General features: G+C 34.0%; 2 protein-coding genes and 1 long non-coding RNA gene across 3 annotated transcripts in view; 1 reads left to right on the top strand and 2 right to left on the bottom strand.

Moving 5' to 3' along the window:
• Positions 1–18,774, bottom strand: part of LOC126750216 (uncharacterized) — a 303,441-nt gene that overhangs the window by 154,417 nt on the left and 130,250 nt on the right. The window lies entirely within an intron of this gene.
• Positions 1–18,774, top strand: part of LOC126750221 (uncharacterized) — a 140,164-nt gene that overhangs the window by 14,476 nt on the left and 106,914 nt on the right. The gene's annotated exons all lie outside the window — the stretch shown is intronic.
• On the bottom strand, positions 9,411–11,493 carry LOC126750225 (uncharacterized). Its single transcript, XR_007665644.1, has 2 exons — positions 11,345–11,493; positions 9,411–9,645 (listed from the first exon to the last, which is right to left on the bottom strand). It is a non-coding gene; the product is annotated as an uncharacterized LOC126750225 (long non-coding RNA).

Genomic DNA, 18,774 nt, shown 5'->3' with positions numbered 1-18,774 from the left:
GGGAAAGAGACCTGCCTTATCCTTATAAGGCTCTGAATTCAAACCTTAGTCTCGGCATGGTGCTCTACCCAACTGTTTTCTTTTTTAGTACTTCGAAAAAATGAACATCTATAGTAAATACAGAGAGAAAAGGGAAGGTCTTATTATATATTATAATCAGAAATAAATTTCATTTATATATTACTTACTTATTTTTGTGTAGCATGCTTCAGAGAATCATGATGTGTTACAATACGCTCCGCTCTCAAGTAACTCGGATAAATATAACTAATATTGAATGATATCTTCAATGATTCCTTCTTATTTTATTATTATAGTACGTTTTTAATTTTAAAACTCAATTTGGCAAAAATTTGTTAAAAGTCAAGAATTATTTCCTAAATAAACCCCAAAAACCAAATTTCAATCAAATCGGGACATTAGGAAAAAAGTTTTGATAGTCACATGACCCTGACACCCAATATATCAAATGTTTATTAAAATTCAATAATTATATCTTAAATAAATCCCAAATACCAAATTTCAATCAAATCGTACTCATAGGAAAAAAGTTGTGATAGTCACGTGACCTTAAAACTCAATATTTCCAAAGCTTGATAAAAATCAATAATTATTTCCTAAATAAATCACAAATACCAAATTTCAATCAAATCGGACCTAAGTATCTCAAAAAAATTTTGGTAGTCACGTAACCCTAAAACTTAATATTTAAAAAAATTTATAATTATACTCTAAGCCAAACCCAAATACCAAATTTCATTCAATTCGGGCTTCAAGTAACAAAAAAGTTAGATTAGAATTTTTTTTAATATTAGGACCACTGTGTTGTAATTTTTGTCTAGCAAAATGCCTTGTATAGACACTGTGTCGCATGAATATTATACAGTGCGAACGTAAAGGTTGGAATAAATTCATTTAAAATTCAGGGGTATGTTCAAAAAAAAAACGCTCGGACATGTCGATTTTTATTTTTAACTGCGGGTTTTCTTACTATATTTTATGTATACAGGGTGGCCCAAAAATAAGTTACGGTCATCAACGTAATTTTTTAAAATGTAAACACTTATTTTTTATTTTAGGTTTAGGTTCTACATCAAATTCTAAGTACATTTCATGTACCATGTCCTATACCTAAACTCGACCGATGACGATTGAACACAATAAAAGGCTATTTTTGGAAGAGTTATTTATATCAAGCAAGAATACATAAAAATATTTTAATTAATTTATTAAGTGTTGAAAATAGCTGCCACGAACCTCTTGGCAATATCCCAGTCGATGCTGAAATTCTTGTAAAACGTTATCGATAACAGAAGGTTCTATCAATCTTATTTCTTCCGTTATTCTAATTTTTAAGTCTTCAATGTTGTTTGGCCGATTAACATAAACTTTGGACTTAAGATACCCCCACAAAAAAAATCTAAAGGAGTCAGATCCGGCGATCTGGCCGACCATTCAATTGCACCCCTCCGACCAATCCAACGTCCAGGGAAAACGGTATCCAGGTACTGGCGCACGGGACGAGTGTAATGGGCTGGAGCTCCATCTTGCTGATACCATAAGAAATTATCTAATATATCCGGGTCTTCTGGATCGGGGTATAAAGTGGCAAGGCATGGAACCAAGTCATTTTCTAAAAACTCTAAATACCTCTCACCATTCAAGTATCCTTCAAAGAAAAAGGGCTCTATAACCCTGTTTTCAATCACCCCCGCCCAAACATTTACTTTTTGAGGGACTTGGCTGTGGCACTCCATCATCCAGTGCGGATTTTCAGTAGCCCAATATCGGCAGTTTTGCCGGTTTACACTACCATGAAGACAAAACGTTGCCTCATCAGAAAATACAATTTTTTTTGAAAATTGTGGATTAGCATGGCACAAGTCCATAAGTCTCTCACAAAATTCTAAACGCCTATCTGGGTCATCTTCATTTAGTTCATGAACCAATTGAACTTTGTAAGGGTGCCATTTATTTATACCTAAATACTTAACGACGGATGTCTGGGATATCTGATTTTCTAACGCAATATTGCGAGTCGTTTTATGGCAATCTTGAGTAAGTCTTGAGCAATCAATATCAAGAACTTCCGAGGTACCGCGCAAAAAGTTCAAATTTCATTCACAGAAAAATCCCACTTCCAAAGGGTTTCTTTCATTTCTTCACTGCTTCCCATGGAGAGCTTTGACATTAATGAGTTTCAGAAAATTCGGCTCGATCTATTTTCCCCTACCGATCAAAGACCCTGTTTTCACGAAAAAAGCGGTTTTTTGCCACGCTTGCCCCCTCGGGGCGACGTGGCCAAACAAATCTGCACCATCACGTAGCTCCAACCTTCCCACATACAAGTGTGAAAACCATAAAAAAAATTCGCCATAGAAGCAAAGTTATTAACGTTTATGTGACGCAGGGTCCTGAAAATCCCTCAACTAGGTTCTTACTCCGATCTTAAGTTGCCCATTTTCTTTTAGTTATGAGCAAAGTCTCGAAACATCCCTGAGCCTAGCCCACCCTTCGTTCTTTGAAGAGAGTTATTCTTAGATGATGAATCCGTTTTTTCATTAATGAATTAGTAGATACCATATGCTCCTGCAGTGACAGATCCGCTAATACAATTCATCTCGATTATTCAATCTGATAATATCCACTGATAAAACTCCAAACAGGATGCTAAGCTGCCTTAGTTGTAAGAGGTCTGCAACTTTAGAACATTGAAAGGCTAGAATTAGTATTGCCATAAAACTATGAGCAATTTGTTTGCTTGCAACATCAATCTCATTAACATCAAACTGATGCAATGATATTTATGAAGAAATGGCAAAAAAACTTTATAATATCATACAAATTTGTCACGATTTGATAGGCAAGAAAACAATACTACCATTCCTCTTTATGAAAATATGAAGCATTTTTTAAAACAAAATATGATAAGATACTCTATAAAAAAGTCAATATTTAAAGTAAAAATTAAAAAATTAGAAAAAAAGGCAATAATATCACACCGCTCGATCGCATTTTTGATTCCACTGACACAAGAAATCTTTACCAGTGACGTCGTAAAAAAATAAATGAATAATGAATAAACGATAAATATTTATTAATAATAAATTATGCTTTAAATTATATACAATATTACCATACATATATGATATGATCTTCCTTGATATGATGTTATGATAGTGTCGTTACTTACTTGCAAAAACATCGAATTGAGTCACTTTTTCTCATTGTGCGGCACAAACGGCATAAGTTTTTACGATCGTAACGGTTCACAAAACCCAAACGGTCTCATTTGAGACCTTTTTCCTTTTTCAAGTAAAAACTAAAGAAAAAACATATGATGAACTTCACAAATGCCGAATGTAAATACAAAGCTGTTTCACAATATGACATTTAGCAAGACAACATCAGCTTCTGCTTGCGGTGCTACCATTCCAAATTTTTTAACATAGGTTTTATGTCTACTTTTTATTCTTAAACCAAAATCTAGCACGCATAAGTTAGAGTAACATTATTATATGTATTAATATATAGCTGAAAATTTTCTCTTCTGAAAATGTGTGACAGCAGATATTGTTTTTTAAATTTGACAATTAAAACTTCAAGTTACGAAGATACACCAATAAGAGTAATCCGAGACGAATGGAAACCAGAGTTCTCCAACTGATGGATAACTTCGGGACACCTTTTCTTCAAAAATTAGGAAAAGTATTTAGTGAGTTACCTATCTTTCGCATAGACTAAATAAATTCAATAAAATATTCGACCGTATGCAGTAGCAGTCACAAAATATCCCCCCTAGAAGAAACTCTCAAACGTTCAAGAATTGGACTGATTACAACGCCACCTTTTGACTGACCGCACCACTACGTTGCTTTATGGCAGGCGCGGAAATTTAAAGGTGGTGTTATTTTTGCATTTCTGATAATTTTTACATTAAAGTTATCAAATATGTAAATTTATTTGCAATGTTTCTGTTACGACAAAGATTAAAACAAAAAAATTGCAAATCATACATATTAGTAACTCTAAAGTAAAAATTATCATACAGAAACAGTAGTAGGTATAAAAAAACACACACAAAAACATTGAAAACAAACATTTAAAAGTTTATTACCAAAACAAGATTTACTTATTATATACCTTACTAAGAAATACTTATAGTTAGTTACATACTTAGTTTATTAATAAAGCTACTATTAATAAACAATTTACAAAATATTCTTACAAATGAATTTTAAATATTTGTACATTTTATTAAAAAAAAATGCTTACTTGGCCATTTATAATTATATCCAATGAATTTAAAAATATTCATATGAAGTACACATGAAACCGTTCAGAGAATGGTAATTTGAGGTTGCTTAACATATGTTTGGTGCTTAGTTAGCATAAGCCACCAGCCACCAGCTACATAGTTTAGCTGGGCGACTGGAAATTACCATTCTCAAAACGGTTTTCTCAAAGCATGGGTATAAACCCGTGCCTCCCCTCCTCCCTCCAGCAAGTGTTTTAAAACAAATTAAGAGCTGGATTTTTGCACAACCATTTCCAATTTTTTCACAAGTGTTCTGATCCAATTTACTGGATCCCAAACCCAGCATATTAGAATATTTAAAAATTGGTTTCTAGCTTACCATGTGATATTATATAATTTATATATTAAATGATATAATTTATTCTGACTGATGGTCGTGCATGAACTATCTGCTTTTGAAGAACCAGGTAAGCAATACACTTCAGGTACTTGCAACCCTTCAGTAAAATCTTGTACAGACAACTGCAAAAGTGGTTGTATTGGTGGTTAATTACATTCTTGGTGATGTGGCTCTGGCTCTTCTACAATTTATTATGTTAGAAATAAAATAATGGTACGCAATAATTAATTTGCGATTATTAGTAAGAAATAGAACTGGCACTGCGTTTGGCTTAAGCCGCCGCCTTGAGCCTATTGTACCCTGCTATGGTAAAAGGATGTACTCGCAAAAATATAGTTTTGAGAAAAACGCGTTTTAAGTTAAAAGTTGTGTATTTTTTTTCTTGTAATCCAAAACGCTTCAAATTTTTACAGAAGATTTAATATTATACTACATTAGAGGTAAGTATCTAATTTTTATTAATCCTCAAACATTGGCAAAATAATGTAATAACCAATACTTCTTTTTGCTAAAGTAAAAGAGTTTGATTTCATTCATAAAAACTTATCTATTTGAGCTATTGTATAATACATTATTTGGCAATTCGCTAAATATATATTAATGCTGATTTGGTATATGAAATATAAATATATTAAGAGAAACAAAAATGATAAACGCCTTTATTCATAAAAAAAATAACAAAAACATATTATAAAAACAAAAACAAATATTCCTTGAACCCAAAAAAAAAATTCTTTTAGTTATATATATATATATATATATATATATATATATTATTATATAGTTTATATATTATATTATTATTTTTATATATTATATAGTTATATATATATATATATATATATAACTAAAAGAATTTTTCTTTTGGGTTCAAGGAATATTTGTTTTTGTTTTTATAATATGTTTTTGTTATTTTATATATATATATTATATATTATATATATATATATATATATATATATATACACAACCAAACTTATATGGAATCACCTTGTATTAATACGAAATATTTTTGTAAGATATTTTTTGTTGCAAGCAATAAAAAAGTACAAGTATTTACTCTCAAGGACAGGGCTATCGGAAGTTCAGAGGGGAAGAAATATTGCTCTGGCAGAACAAGGCATGTCACAAAGGCAGATAGCTAGAACGGTGGGGGTTACACAAGGTGTTGTTTCAAAAACATATTCAAGATTTCTGGAATTGGGAACCTTAAAAAACAGACCAAGGAGAAGTCGTGAAAGAGCAACTACTGAAGGGCAGGATCGCTTTTTAGCTCAAATAGCAAGAAGAAATCCCACAACATCTCATCCAGAGCTTCAAAGGCAACTTTTACAAGCTACGGGTGTGAGTGTTTCTGTCGAAACTATTAGAAGAAGACTTCGCGCTCGGGAATTATTTAGCAGAAGACAGTTAAGGGTTCCAGAACTTTCAAGGCAACATAAAATTGACCGTTTAAATTGGTGTTTGGAGCATGAAAATTGGGATATTGAAAATTGGAAAAATGTCTTATGTTCGGATGAAACCAGAATAGGACTACGATCCGATGACCGGCGGATTCGCATTTTAAGAGGTAGAGGGAGACAAGCTAGACTTCGTGCTGCCAAACCTATCCCGAAATACAAAGGAGGTACTGTAATGTTTTGGGGTGGAATTATGATTGGTGAAAGAACTCCTTTAATTCCAATTCGACAAACCCTAACAGGTCAAAGGTATGTAGATTTGGTATTGCAACCTGCAGTTAGGCTCTGGCGAGGTGGTTTTGGCAATTTTTTTTTATTTATGCAAGATAATGCCCCTCCACATATCAGCAGAGTTGCAAAATGTTTCTTAGAAACGGAAGGTATTGCCGTTTTAGAGTGGCCTTCTTGCTCACCGGATCTTAATCCTATAGAGCACTTATGGGATAAGATAAAAAGAAAGATTAGAGCTCGCCAGAATGCTCCTGGTAACACTGAGCAACTTATTCAAGCGGTTTTAGAGGAATGGACAAATGTTCCCCAAGAAGACATTGACAATTTGATAAATAGCATGCCTCGTCGAATTCGTCCTTGGATCGATGCTAGAGGTGGCAATACTGATCATTAACATTTAATTTTAAATTAACTTTCTTGTTAAATTGTCATATTCAGAAAAATCATTTTTATAGAAATCTACACTTTTTGTTTTTTGTTCTATTATTGTAAAAATTGTAATCAGTTTTATTATTTTTTTTAATAAACTTGGTTTTGACAAGTGCCCTTTAATCCTCAATGACTATTTTTTTAAATAAATTCCATTTTGCGAAATTACTGGGTGATTCCATATAAGTTTGGTTGTGTGTGTATATATATATATATATATATATATATATATATAGGTAAACTTCACTTATTCAAATTCACATTCACACTTAATTATATTCCGCAATCCAAAATGTCTGGTGCGTTTGGCCTTTAAAAGCTTACATTAAATCCATATAAGTATACGGTCGTGCGTACTACATTACATTATTATTTTTGTAAATACAAATTTTTTCTCGAAAACACCCAGCTCTAAAACATTTCAGCTCAGTATAATACATAATCTTAAAGTTTTAAACCATAATAAAACTTAAGTTAATTATTTCCCAATTTTCTGGAATTAAATAAATATTCCGCATTATTTATATTATGTAACTTACCCCTTGAATACTTCGCGCCATTTCAACCAGTCTTTTAGATCTGGATGCCATTATTTCTGCTTAAAAACCCAAATTTATTATATTTTTTAGCACTTAACTACTTTTCGAGACTTAACTCACTACTAAACTGCGGTGAAATAATGTATTAGTAAAATAGGCTTTGTAGCGTTCTCGCATAATAATGACATCTCCAATGGCAAAACAGGGTATTGTATAATACATTATTTTACCATAGTTTAAGACGTGCTTAAAAAATCAAAAAACAACGGTATTTGCCATTACACTGTTTTACCAAAGTAAATTGGGCAAAATTTTGTCGATAACATTGTTTTGACAAAGTTTAACTTAATAAATAGTGATAATAGACTGTTTGGTCACCGTGCTAACTCGAGAATGAAAAATGATACAACAATGGGAGAAAGAGCTACTGATAGGTCTTTTAAAGTAGGATCGGGCTATGTAAATAACTCAAAATCGTCATTTTTGCGAATACATTCTTTTACCATAGCAGGGTACTATTGCTACTTTTGTTCAGGCAGAAAATTTCTCTCACACACAACACAATTTTGGTATAAAGTATCAAAAGGCATTGTCATAAGCTTCGGATTGTTTTTTTTTTCTGCCACTCATCAATCCAATATTTATGGTTTTTAGGAGGAAAACGAAAACGACTGCCATCTTTATTGCAGCAACCCGGTACACAACATTTTTTTTTAGGTCCTTTTTCACCAGCAAAATAGATGGCTATTCTTTAACTCGCAAAAAAACGGTAAATACACACAAAAAGTAACTTTCAATAAGCAGTTAAATCCTTTAAAAAAAACACCACTCCTTAATAATCTCGGTTAAAACAATTAAAATAATCAATATGGCGGACTGAGTGGCGAACTTACGACTTTACGATGACTACAGCGCTCCCTGGCGACTGACCGCACAAGTCTTTATTATTTCACGGGAATGCGCACTTAAGTGAAATTTCTAAAGGGGGATATTTTATGGTAGCAGTATGCACCAGCCTATAAGTGCTTACATAGGCGAATAAGTAGAATTATTCTATGAAGGCGTCAATATTACGTTGACGAGAGACTGAAGTGCTAATATACTATATAGTGCTTATAACTGGTTAATACAAGCTTCTATAAAGAAAACAATCGATACAAAACTGGATAAGTAGGGAGTATCTGAACAATCTATGGTTTGCAAATGATATAATTTTCATTTCAGATATGTTAGATCATGTATAACTACTTCTATAAGATCTTTAAAACTTTTAGGGCACTGGTTGGACTTAAAATTAGCTATTTTGAGATATATTAATCATTAAGTTAGGACATAAGATTAGGAAATTTGCAACCTGAGTACCAAAGAGTCAAGAATTTCTTAATACTAGATATTACCATTTCATTGAAAAGAAAGTTCTTTAATCAAAATGTACTTCCAATTTCATAGTTCATATGGATCAGAAATCTTGACATTTATGAGAAAAGTAATAAATAAAATGCAAGTAATCCTGAAAACAATGAATAGATATTTAAGGAGGTCAGGAAAAAACATCTGTTAAAGGAGGTAGAGTTCTGAAATAAAAATCAGGTGGACTATGTAAACCTTAAAATATAAATGAACACATCACCTAAGAAGATACATTTAAGAATAGTGATAGATTTAAGAATATTTTTTCGGATGCTTTTGTCCAACCAGTAAGAATGTCGATTGATGTTAAATTAAGCATGATGATTCACTTTTTTTTTTAAATAAAGAAAAGTACTTGCGTCATTTGTAGTCTTACAATACAAAATTTGATTTAAGCAAAAGAACTTCAAATTCAGTTACCTAAAAACTATCAATAATCAATGTTAAGTAATCCAAAAATAATTAAGCAAAAAAAAGTCTTCAAACAGATTAGCAAGTAGCAGGTATATGCCAAAATGATGTCACATTTTTTTTAACCTATACTTTCATGTACTAGCCGTCAATAAAACCACTATATAATAATTTATCATCATGATTTCTATAGATTAAAAGGTCATAACACCGCTAATTTGCTTAAATAACGCGCATTACTGCTAGTTTCTCTTTTACCTAATTAACATCACTTTTTAAACTTATTAAATAAATTTTATTGATAATTATAAAATTGTACAGACACAAACGCATCCTCCGGGTCCGGGTGGTCCGCAACATCCTGGTCCGCAATCACAAGGTCCCGGACCGCAACAACCGCATCCCCCTGGAGGCGGAGGTGGTCCCGGTGGAGGTGGAGGTCCAAAACAGTCGAAACATTCTAGAGCTAAGCCTTTGTTATTTTTAACTGCCATAGTAGAAGGACTTCTGGAATAGCAACAATATAAATAGCAATAATATATCCTTTTCTAGAGAATTTCCTATGTAAAGAAAATAGACCATTGGATGAAGATATAGAAATTTCAAATGCCGCCCCCATAAAAGTTAACATAATAAAATGAGAAAATATACATAAAAAAAATAAACGTAATGGCATTAACTATTTTTGATACCGCATGTTTGTGAACGCCGGCGCCATCTTTAAAATAAATTATTGGCTAGATAGAAGTCATCTTATTAGTCAGCCGTTTAGAATTACCCAAGCAAGTAGAGAAATGAAGACGCCCGGCGAAGATCGAATCACCAACCAGATGCTCAGAATGCTCTTAGCCAAAGGACACGCGTACACATCTTGGCCTTACGTCATCACCTTGGTCTTAAACGCCATTTAGCGACCAAAATACTATCAGAAAACGGCAGATATCCACAGAAGTACCATCCAGTCAGCACATCTAGACAGCAAGGTTGCATAGAGAGCCATCTTGCCTATGCTGAGTAAAGAGACTGGGCCCTAGGATCCCGAGAAGAATCCTCGGAACTGCAGGTACTGCGACTGATGAAAATTATCTCTAGAGGTTTAAACCGAAGGCAACGAAGCATGAGTTGTCGAGGGTTCCGTCTTGGGCGTCCTATTTATTCAACTTCAAAACCCAACAGACCTCACTACCTATACCAATGCCTTTGCCATAAACTACTGCAAGGGTTAGCATACAGGATCGTGGGTTGGAGTCTGACCTAGAAGATCCAAATTAAAGCCGGGAATGCATAGAGTGTCAAAAGAAGGCACCCTCTTTCAAAGCTAAACATGGAAGCTGGCTTTCAGTGAAGTATTTCAACGAGATACCTCGAAGTAAAGCTTTAAAGAGTACTGACTTGAAGGAAGCATACCATCAAGGCGCTATCCCAGGCCAAAACTGCGTTGGCTTAACTTTACTTATTCATGAAAGGGAAGAGCAGCATGAGCTTGAGTGTCAAACTCAAGCTCATAAAGATCATCACCGAACTATGCATTTCTTACAGAGCGGTTTGCAGTTGAGTTCCAGAAGCTCAAGATGGAGTAATAGAAAAATGGACTGATGTAAAGAGTACTGCAGTAAACCTGGCTTGCTCATAATGTATAGATTTTCAGAGACGTCCAATGGGTGCCCCTCAGGTAGCACCTTAAGAAAAAGGCCTAGAAAACTATCTTGAAGGCGGCATGATAGTTATTCCTAGAAGAACGAAATCTGCCAGAGAAACTCGAATGCTTTTAACGTCCGTTAAAAGGTTTGCCTTGTCCAAGGCGTAAGCGCCGTGTGCGGACTCTGGCACTATCTTTAAAGTAAATCACTTATCTCACTGTCGGTTTTCTGTAAGTATATTATAATCCAAAATTCATCCTAATTTCTAAACTTTATTTAAATTTTCTATTTGGAAAGGTGTCAATTAAAGGTAATGTATAAATTCCAGTGTCAACTTTAAATTAAATTACTTACGTGGTATCAGATATTAAAAATCTTACAGTTTTTTTCTATTCTACTACAGTTCGTAGTCTTACGATTTTTTAAGGTTCAGTTAATTATGGTTTTGATAAGATGTTTATATACTCCGACGTCATATTCGAACTAATTTTGTTAAAGTGATGCCATGCATCTTAAATTTCACCTCATACGTTTTTTATGAAAGTATTATTATCGAAAATACTTACGATTTGCTGTTTTGCAACTATTAAATATCATTTGAGAACATTTCAATTATCTAACACAGATTTTAAGGTAACTCAGGTACTAACTAAAGAATGCTTAAAATAAAAAGATTATCTGTTATTACCGATATCTGCATAGTATCAGGTTATCAGCAGATAAGAGTATGTACCTTAAATTGACACAAGCATTACTCATATACCGGAAAGAAAAAAAAATGTAAACATTGTTAAGTTTAAATAGAAATCTTAAGTATTATTAGTAATAATTAGAAGAAATCGTTACAATTATTCAAATTACTTCAGAGAATTTCTCCGGAAGGTGAATCGTTGGATTATAGGTAAACTATTAATAGGAAATTATACAAAAAATTTGACAACTTGTCATAGTAGAACACACAAGTAAAATATTTGGGTACTTTTCGCATGTCCAGTTATATCGGAAGTAGATATACATTTCGTTAGTTTAAATAAAATATCTTTTACATTATTTTCGAAATTCTACATGAAAATCTTTTCATTCAACAGAATCAAAGAGCTTTAATGTACATATGTTGCGCTATGTTTTAATTTACCCAATGTCGCCGTCGGCTATCCAATCAACCCTTATAGAGTCATTAAATATTCCGTTTCAGCAAATTCAGAGCTGCATCTGACAATACTATATCTGGGAATGCAAGTAGTGCACAACAAATCCTAAACTATTTGAATGCCTAATTAGACAGATTGGATATTAAATCTGTTGATTTGAAAAGACTACGAGATCCCAACAATGACAGTTTATAAAGGAATTTATTCTCATACGTATTCGTAGTATCATGAAGTACAAGGGTGCGAATTTTTTCATATTAATTATATCATGGTGTTTCAAGTTTGTAATTTAATACTTCATAGGATCTGTTTGGGGCTTTTGCAGTTTTAAATAAAATGTTTTTTATTCTTCGATAGCCTTTAATGCAACTACACACACGCACCTCGGTAACAACTCGAAGGAGTAAGATTAACAAAAAACTAATTTAAAATAAATCTAACTTTAGGTATTTAAAAACTGAAACCCCAATTAAAACGAATTACGACTTTCAAGAAGAGCAAGAAAACGCGTGCCCTTTTCCATTTCTCTAGGACAACTGAACTCATTTTTTACGATATGTTTATTTTTCATGACGGTCCGTTGATTCCAATAATTATTTATTATTTTTGTCGGCTTTTTAAGGGATCCACATTATTTTTAGTTTATTTTATTAAGATTAACCCTAACATGCCGCCCCCCTTGAAAGCTCGTCTTTCTAAACCTAACCTAACCATTATAAATATAATCCTAAGAGAAACGACTACCTTCTATCGGTAAAACACATACACGTGAGATAGCCCTTTTAATTACACCACTTGAAACTTTAATAGAAACAACTCTACATTTACTGTCTGTTCCTGGATGTAACTCTATCACACGACCTATAGCTGCCATTTCATTGGAGGCAAGTTTTCTTCCTGCACTATAGCCATATCACCTACCTTAATGTCATCCATCAAACCACGCCACTTGTATCGCTGCTGCAGTTGGACCAAACACTGTAACTGCCATTTTTTCCAAAACCCTTGGACGAGCTGTGTGAGCAAGTGATACCTTTGTAACCGACTTGGGTTGTATTCCGCCACGTCTTCTTAAGGTAGGGCATAGGGTGAACCACCGATTAAAAAATGACTGGGTGTTATAATACTTCTAAGTCCTCCGGACCTTCCGATAATGGAGTTAGTGGTCTAGAATTCAAGCAACATTCAACCTAGGTTATAACTATATATAACTCTTCGTATGTTCATTTTTGTTCCCCTATGACCCTTTTCAAATGGTACTTGGCTGACTTAACAGCAGATTCCCATAGTCCACCAAAATGCAGGGAACATTGTGGAATAAAATGCTACCTTATAAAGTAACCGAAAAAATAATCTAAAAAAAGGACTTATGACGCGTTTCGTCTTGTAAAAATCGATATAATTGCTGAATTTCGTTATTTGCCCCCGAAAAATTTGTAGCATTATCTGAGTAGATGTTACTACATGCCCGTTACTATCGCCCTTCGCGCGATAAATCGCTTAAAACAATTTAAGAATGCTTGAGTCGTCAAATCCCCTACCAGTTCTAGGTGAACTGCCCTTGTAACAAAGCACACAAATACACATAAGTATACCTTGACAACTCTGTAGCCTCTACCTGTATTAGTCTTCATATAAATAGGTCCCGCGTAATCTACGCCGCTGTTTGTAAATGGTCGGGAAGGTATAACCCTAACCCGTGGGAGATCTTTAGGTTTTACTTGAAAACAAACTATATAAGTTCTCAACACATTTCTAACCGCATGACGACCAGATGTAGGCCAGCATTTTAACCTCAATTGGGCAAGAAGTGCCTGAGGACCCGCATGTAGATGTCTATAATGCTCTTGTAGGATAATCAACCTTGTAACCTTATCTTTACCGGGAAGTATGACCGGAAATTTCTGATCATGGCTCACATCAGCCTTACCTAACCTACCACCGACACGCAACAAATCTTGCCTATCTATAAACGGATTTAACGAAATTAATTTGCTACCTTTATCCACAGATTTGCGTTTAGAAATAGACCTCAATTCTTTATCAAAAACTTCCAATTGAACAATCTTAACTATAAACTTCTACTGATAATTAACCACCATCTTTTTTTCCCTATTCACAACATTAGCATTGTGTAGAAAACGTATACGGGCAATGGCATATTGCCCGATGTAATCTTGAAAAATTTAAAAACCGTTGGAAAATATATGAAAAATTTAAAACTATACATACTTTAAGAATAACGCTTTGAACCGAAATCTCCTTAATAAAAACCCTATTTTCTTGAGGCCAGTAGTCCCTACTCTTACTTAGCCACCAAGGACCATTCCACCATAACGAATTAAACTTTAAATTTTCGCAATCACAATCCCTTGATACCAAATCTGCTGGATTTTCCTCTGATACAACGTAACCCCATTTAGCGCCTTCTGTCAAAAGTTGTAGTTTCGCTGTCCTATTCGCCACGAAAGTTGTCCAAGTTGATGGCTCCCGGGCAAGTCAGCATAACACAATGGATGAATCAGACCAATAATTGATTTCCGAAGGTTTTAGCTCAGTGGACTATAACACTGATTGTACTAGCTTAGCCAACAGCAATGCACCGCAGAGTTCTAACCTTGGAAGTGATATCACTTTCAGCGGGGCGACCCCAGTCTTGGAACATAGTAAACTTACACGGCAACTGCCATTCGAATTCACTATCCTGAGGGAAATACATGCACCATAGGCCTTCTGTGATGCATCGCAGAAACCATGCAATTGAACCTCTGTGAAATCATTGCAAATAACCTGCCTATCAACCTTAATATCCCTTATTTTCTTACAGTCCTTTTGTATACCCATCCGTTCCAATAAAAGTTCCTCTGAGACCTTATCGTCCCACCCTAATTTTTCCTTCCAAAGGATTTGTAGTAGAAGCTTATTCCTTAAAATCAATGGAGCAATTAGTCCTATGCCTGTGCAACTAATGACAAAATCTGTCGTTTAGTAACCTGATCTAGTATACTTCCATAGTCAACCGGACAATCAAAACTTAACACATCGTTCTCTGCATTCCAACGTAGGTTCCAAGGTTTTTGATGTACCGTTATCACCTGAAATATAATATTCAACGTTCGAATCCTCGATGGTGTTAATCACTTCTGGCTTATTAGACTTCCACTTCCTAAATATAAAACCACCTAAAGGAAGCAACTTACTAAGTTTATCTTTCAACACCCGCGCGTTTTCCATATTGTCTGCCCCTAAGAGTAAGTCGTCCATGAAAAAATCCTTTATTATCACCTTTGCTACTACATAATCCACTGGTGCTGTCTTAGCTAAGTGCGGCATAGATTTGACAGCTAAATACCCAGAACTCGCCATTCCGTAAGTAATGGCGAGGTGGTAATAACCTACCATAAGATGATCATTTAACGAAGCTCTAGAAGATGTGATGGCGCTAGCATCGAACACCACGCGTAATTATTGTGTTGTCAATGAAGTTTTCTTTAAAACTGGATGATGCGGAAGATAATACCTTTTAGATTCCGTTTATTGTACGTCCTGAACTGCCTCTATACGAGACATGTGTCCTAAATCGAGATATTCTTGTGTAAAACCATCATACAGCTCCCTTAGCTCCATATCCATTTCATTTCGATAGAATCTACCTTATAATCTTGACCCAAAGTATTTCTTTATTAAAAATACAATAAAATTTAACCCTTGTAACCCAGGTGAAAGGTTGTTCGATTTTAGAAACCTTACAAATTTTGTTATATAAAATACCTTATATGAAACATAACAGGTCCTTGATCTAATCCTTGATTTATACAGGTAACATTTAACAATTAAGTTCTATAGTACCGCCTTTATAACCTATTTCTATATTATGCACATTATTTAAACATAAAACACTGTTATGCCTACCTAATCCTTATGAAATACCTATCGCAAAATATAAAAATTAAGATTTAAAAAAGAACTAACCTGCTCGATCCTTTACCCTACCGCTCAACATTTATAGAACCCTTTTCACCAAACCTATGAGCTGCCCTTTATTCAATGCGCCGCCACACTGAACCCAATCGGCATTTATCTTGCTGTATAATTATTCTCTCATACCACATAAGAGAAATGCCTGCCTTTTCTTGAAGTCCGCTTCCGATTAATAACCTTGCTTAGCCAGCTCTTAATCCTAATCGCATGCTTTTTTAACGGAAACATTCCATTATCCGGCCGAAGAACCAAAATGTTTGGGGCTTTTGCAGTTTTAAATAAAATGTTTTTTATTCTTCGATAGCCTTTAATGCAACTACACACACGCACCTCGGTAACAACTTGAGGGATTAAGATTAAGAAAAAATTAATTTAAAATAAATCTAACTTTACGTATTTAAAAACTGAAACCCTTTTCGATTCCTCTAGGACGACTGAACTAATTTTTTACGATATGTTTATTTTTCACGACGTTTCCGTTTATGCCAAAAATTATTTATTATTTTTGTCGGCTTTTTAAGGGGTCCACATTATATTTAGTTTATTTTATTAAGAGTAACCCTAACAGGATCTACAGACGAAGGCGTCGGAGAGGTCACATGGGATTGCACCTACGTAGTAACTACCTAGACCAAAGACTGTACAAAACTACTAAGAGGATCTGGCAGACCTAGTCTAAGATCGAAACAACCAGAGATAATCCTATCACAGAATATGGGCAACCATGGTGCTGCAAGAAAGGCAACCCAACTTGCAATGAAGGAAGCCAGCAACAAAATACGCAACCAACATGCCAGTATGCCAAACCCTCACCAGTGAGGGTAAGAACCACGTCACTGGGCAAAATACTAGACTTCTTAGAAGCAACAGAACTGAACACGGGCGTTAATCTATGGGGCACAGTAGGACTGCCTCAGAGCAGACCGCAGTACAGCATACCAAGTGGTACCGGAGTCCCACACTACCGGGGATTCAAGAACTACCGGTGTTATAAAGAATTTCTTCGCAGATAAAAAAAAACATCTGTAAAGCTGTAATGTTGCTACTGTGGATCTTTGTTGTCTAAATTCAAATTGTCTGTATGTAAAAAGTTTGTTCTCAAAAAAATATTATATTTGGTCTTTTAGCGACAGTTAAATAATTATTAGCAAGCACTAATGAAATAAGTCTATAGTTGTCTTCTGTAATTTTTCTTTTATGCATTGGTATAACTTTAGAAATCTTTAAACATTTGGGCGAGCTTCTCTTATACAGAAATTCTAATACTTTCCTTGATTTCGATAAAGCTTACTCATTTTATAGAATGTTATAAGTTATATTTGTAAAAAAATATGAAAACTTCTGCTGAAATATTTGCTGCTGTTTTTTAACGCTTCGATATTGAGTTACGATTTGCCATGCCTACGAGAGTTTTCAATAAAATTTGTGTCTGCAGCTTTTTTAAAAATATTTACAGATTTTCTGTATTCTTGCATGAACTTATTTCTAAGGATTTTCAGAATCTTAGAATTGTTATAAACATCATTTGAAAAATGAATTATTTTCCTCATATCCACCAAATTGGATTAAAACAACTCTACAGAAGTTTTGGGCGAAGATTTTGTCTTCATTAATGGAAATTTGCCATTATAGAAATACTTTATAAATTATTTATGACAAGTTGAGATTTATCTCGGGTATTTAGGTTAAAATTTAGGAAAAACTGATCAATATTATTTAAGTTCGGATAAAAGTTGTTGAGTGACAGGCTGATGTAAAGTACCAGTCTTATCTTGTTAAAGAGACGGTTTTTTATTTTTGCATAAATTACCACTGTTTTGTGGTCTGGGATGGCCATCTGCAGTACCGAAATTAAGTTGCTCAGTATAAGCGTAACTGTGCTAGGTTGCTCAGTATAAGAATTTCTGAAATATCATGTTTTCTACATTACAATTACATCTGGAGCACGATACGCGCAGCTACTACATATGAAGCTACGATACACGCAGCTTCATATGTTATTTTGCAGGTCTTTTCCAAATCCGGACTAATCGCATGTGTGTCACGTTTGATGTAGATTGCTTCTTAACCATCTTTTTTTTTACATCAGCTTGAAAACTCACCTTGTTTCAGAAAATATTTAAAAAAGCAAAGTTAGTGAATATTAAAATAAATACTCAGGTTATCTCCAGTTCGTCCCCAAGATGCTCTAATATCATTAGCGAAACAAATGTCGAAAATAAAATAAAGAGTTTTGGTAAGTGGTAAAACTATTTTGTGATTTGAGATGAGTGTTACAGTAAAGGCTCCAATCATAGAAATATGAAATTATGTTACTATTAAATTTGTTTATTTTATTTAATCCAAAAATGTTTAAAGGGTGTTTTAAAATTTATATTTATTGAACTAATAATGATAGATGATGAAAATAATCAAAATAAAAAATTTTAAAAACCTTACATTACACAGTCACATATGAAAATCCTAAACAAAGTTAGCAATGCGCTTTGCATCCATGCGATATACCTATTATTATACAGATTTTTTATTTCAAAACGAGTGTGAATATTTGGCAGCGGTTATAATATACATATACATAATGGTAAACCGTATATGCAATTTCGATTCAGTGATTTCGAGTGTGAATCTTCGGAGTATTCGTGCTATCTTGGTAAATCCTTTTAATGGAGAAATGCCTCCAATGAAAATTACTGAGTTTTTCAAGCGGAAAAGTCTTGACAACAGCCTATTGAACAAGCCGAAGAATCAACGCCAGCAAAAAGATCGAAACAAGACGAGACAGATAAAGTAAAGTTTGAAGTTATTATTGATTTTTTGACGAAGTATGATAATGCCGAAGTATAAGAATGCCTAGAGAAATTTCT

Source organism: Anthonomus grandis, chromosome 2 (genome assembly GCF_022605725.1).
Source record: "Anthonomus grandis grandis chromosome 2, icAntGran1.3, whole genome shotgun sequence".
NCBI classification, from domain to species: domain Eukaryota; kingdom Metazoa; phylum Arthropoda; class Insecta; order Coleoptera; family Curculionidae; genus Anthonomus; species Anthonomus grandis.
This window is presented reverse-complemented; position numbering and strand designations above follow the sequence as displayed.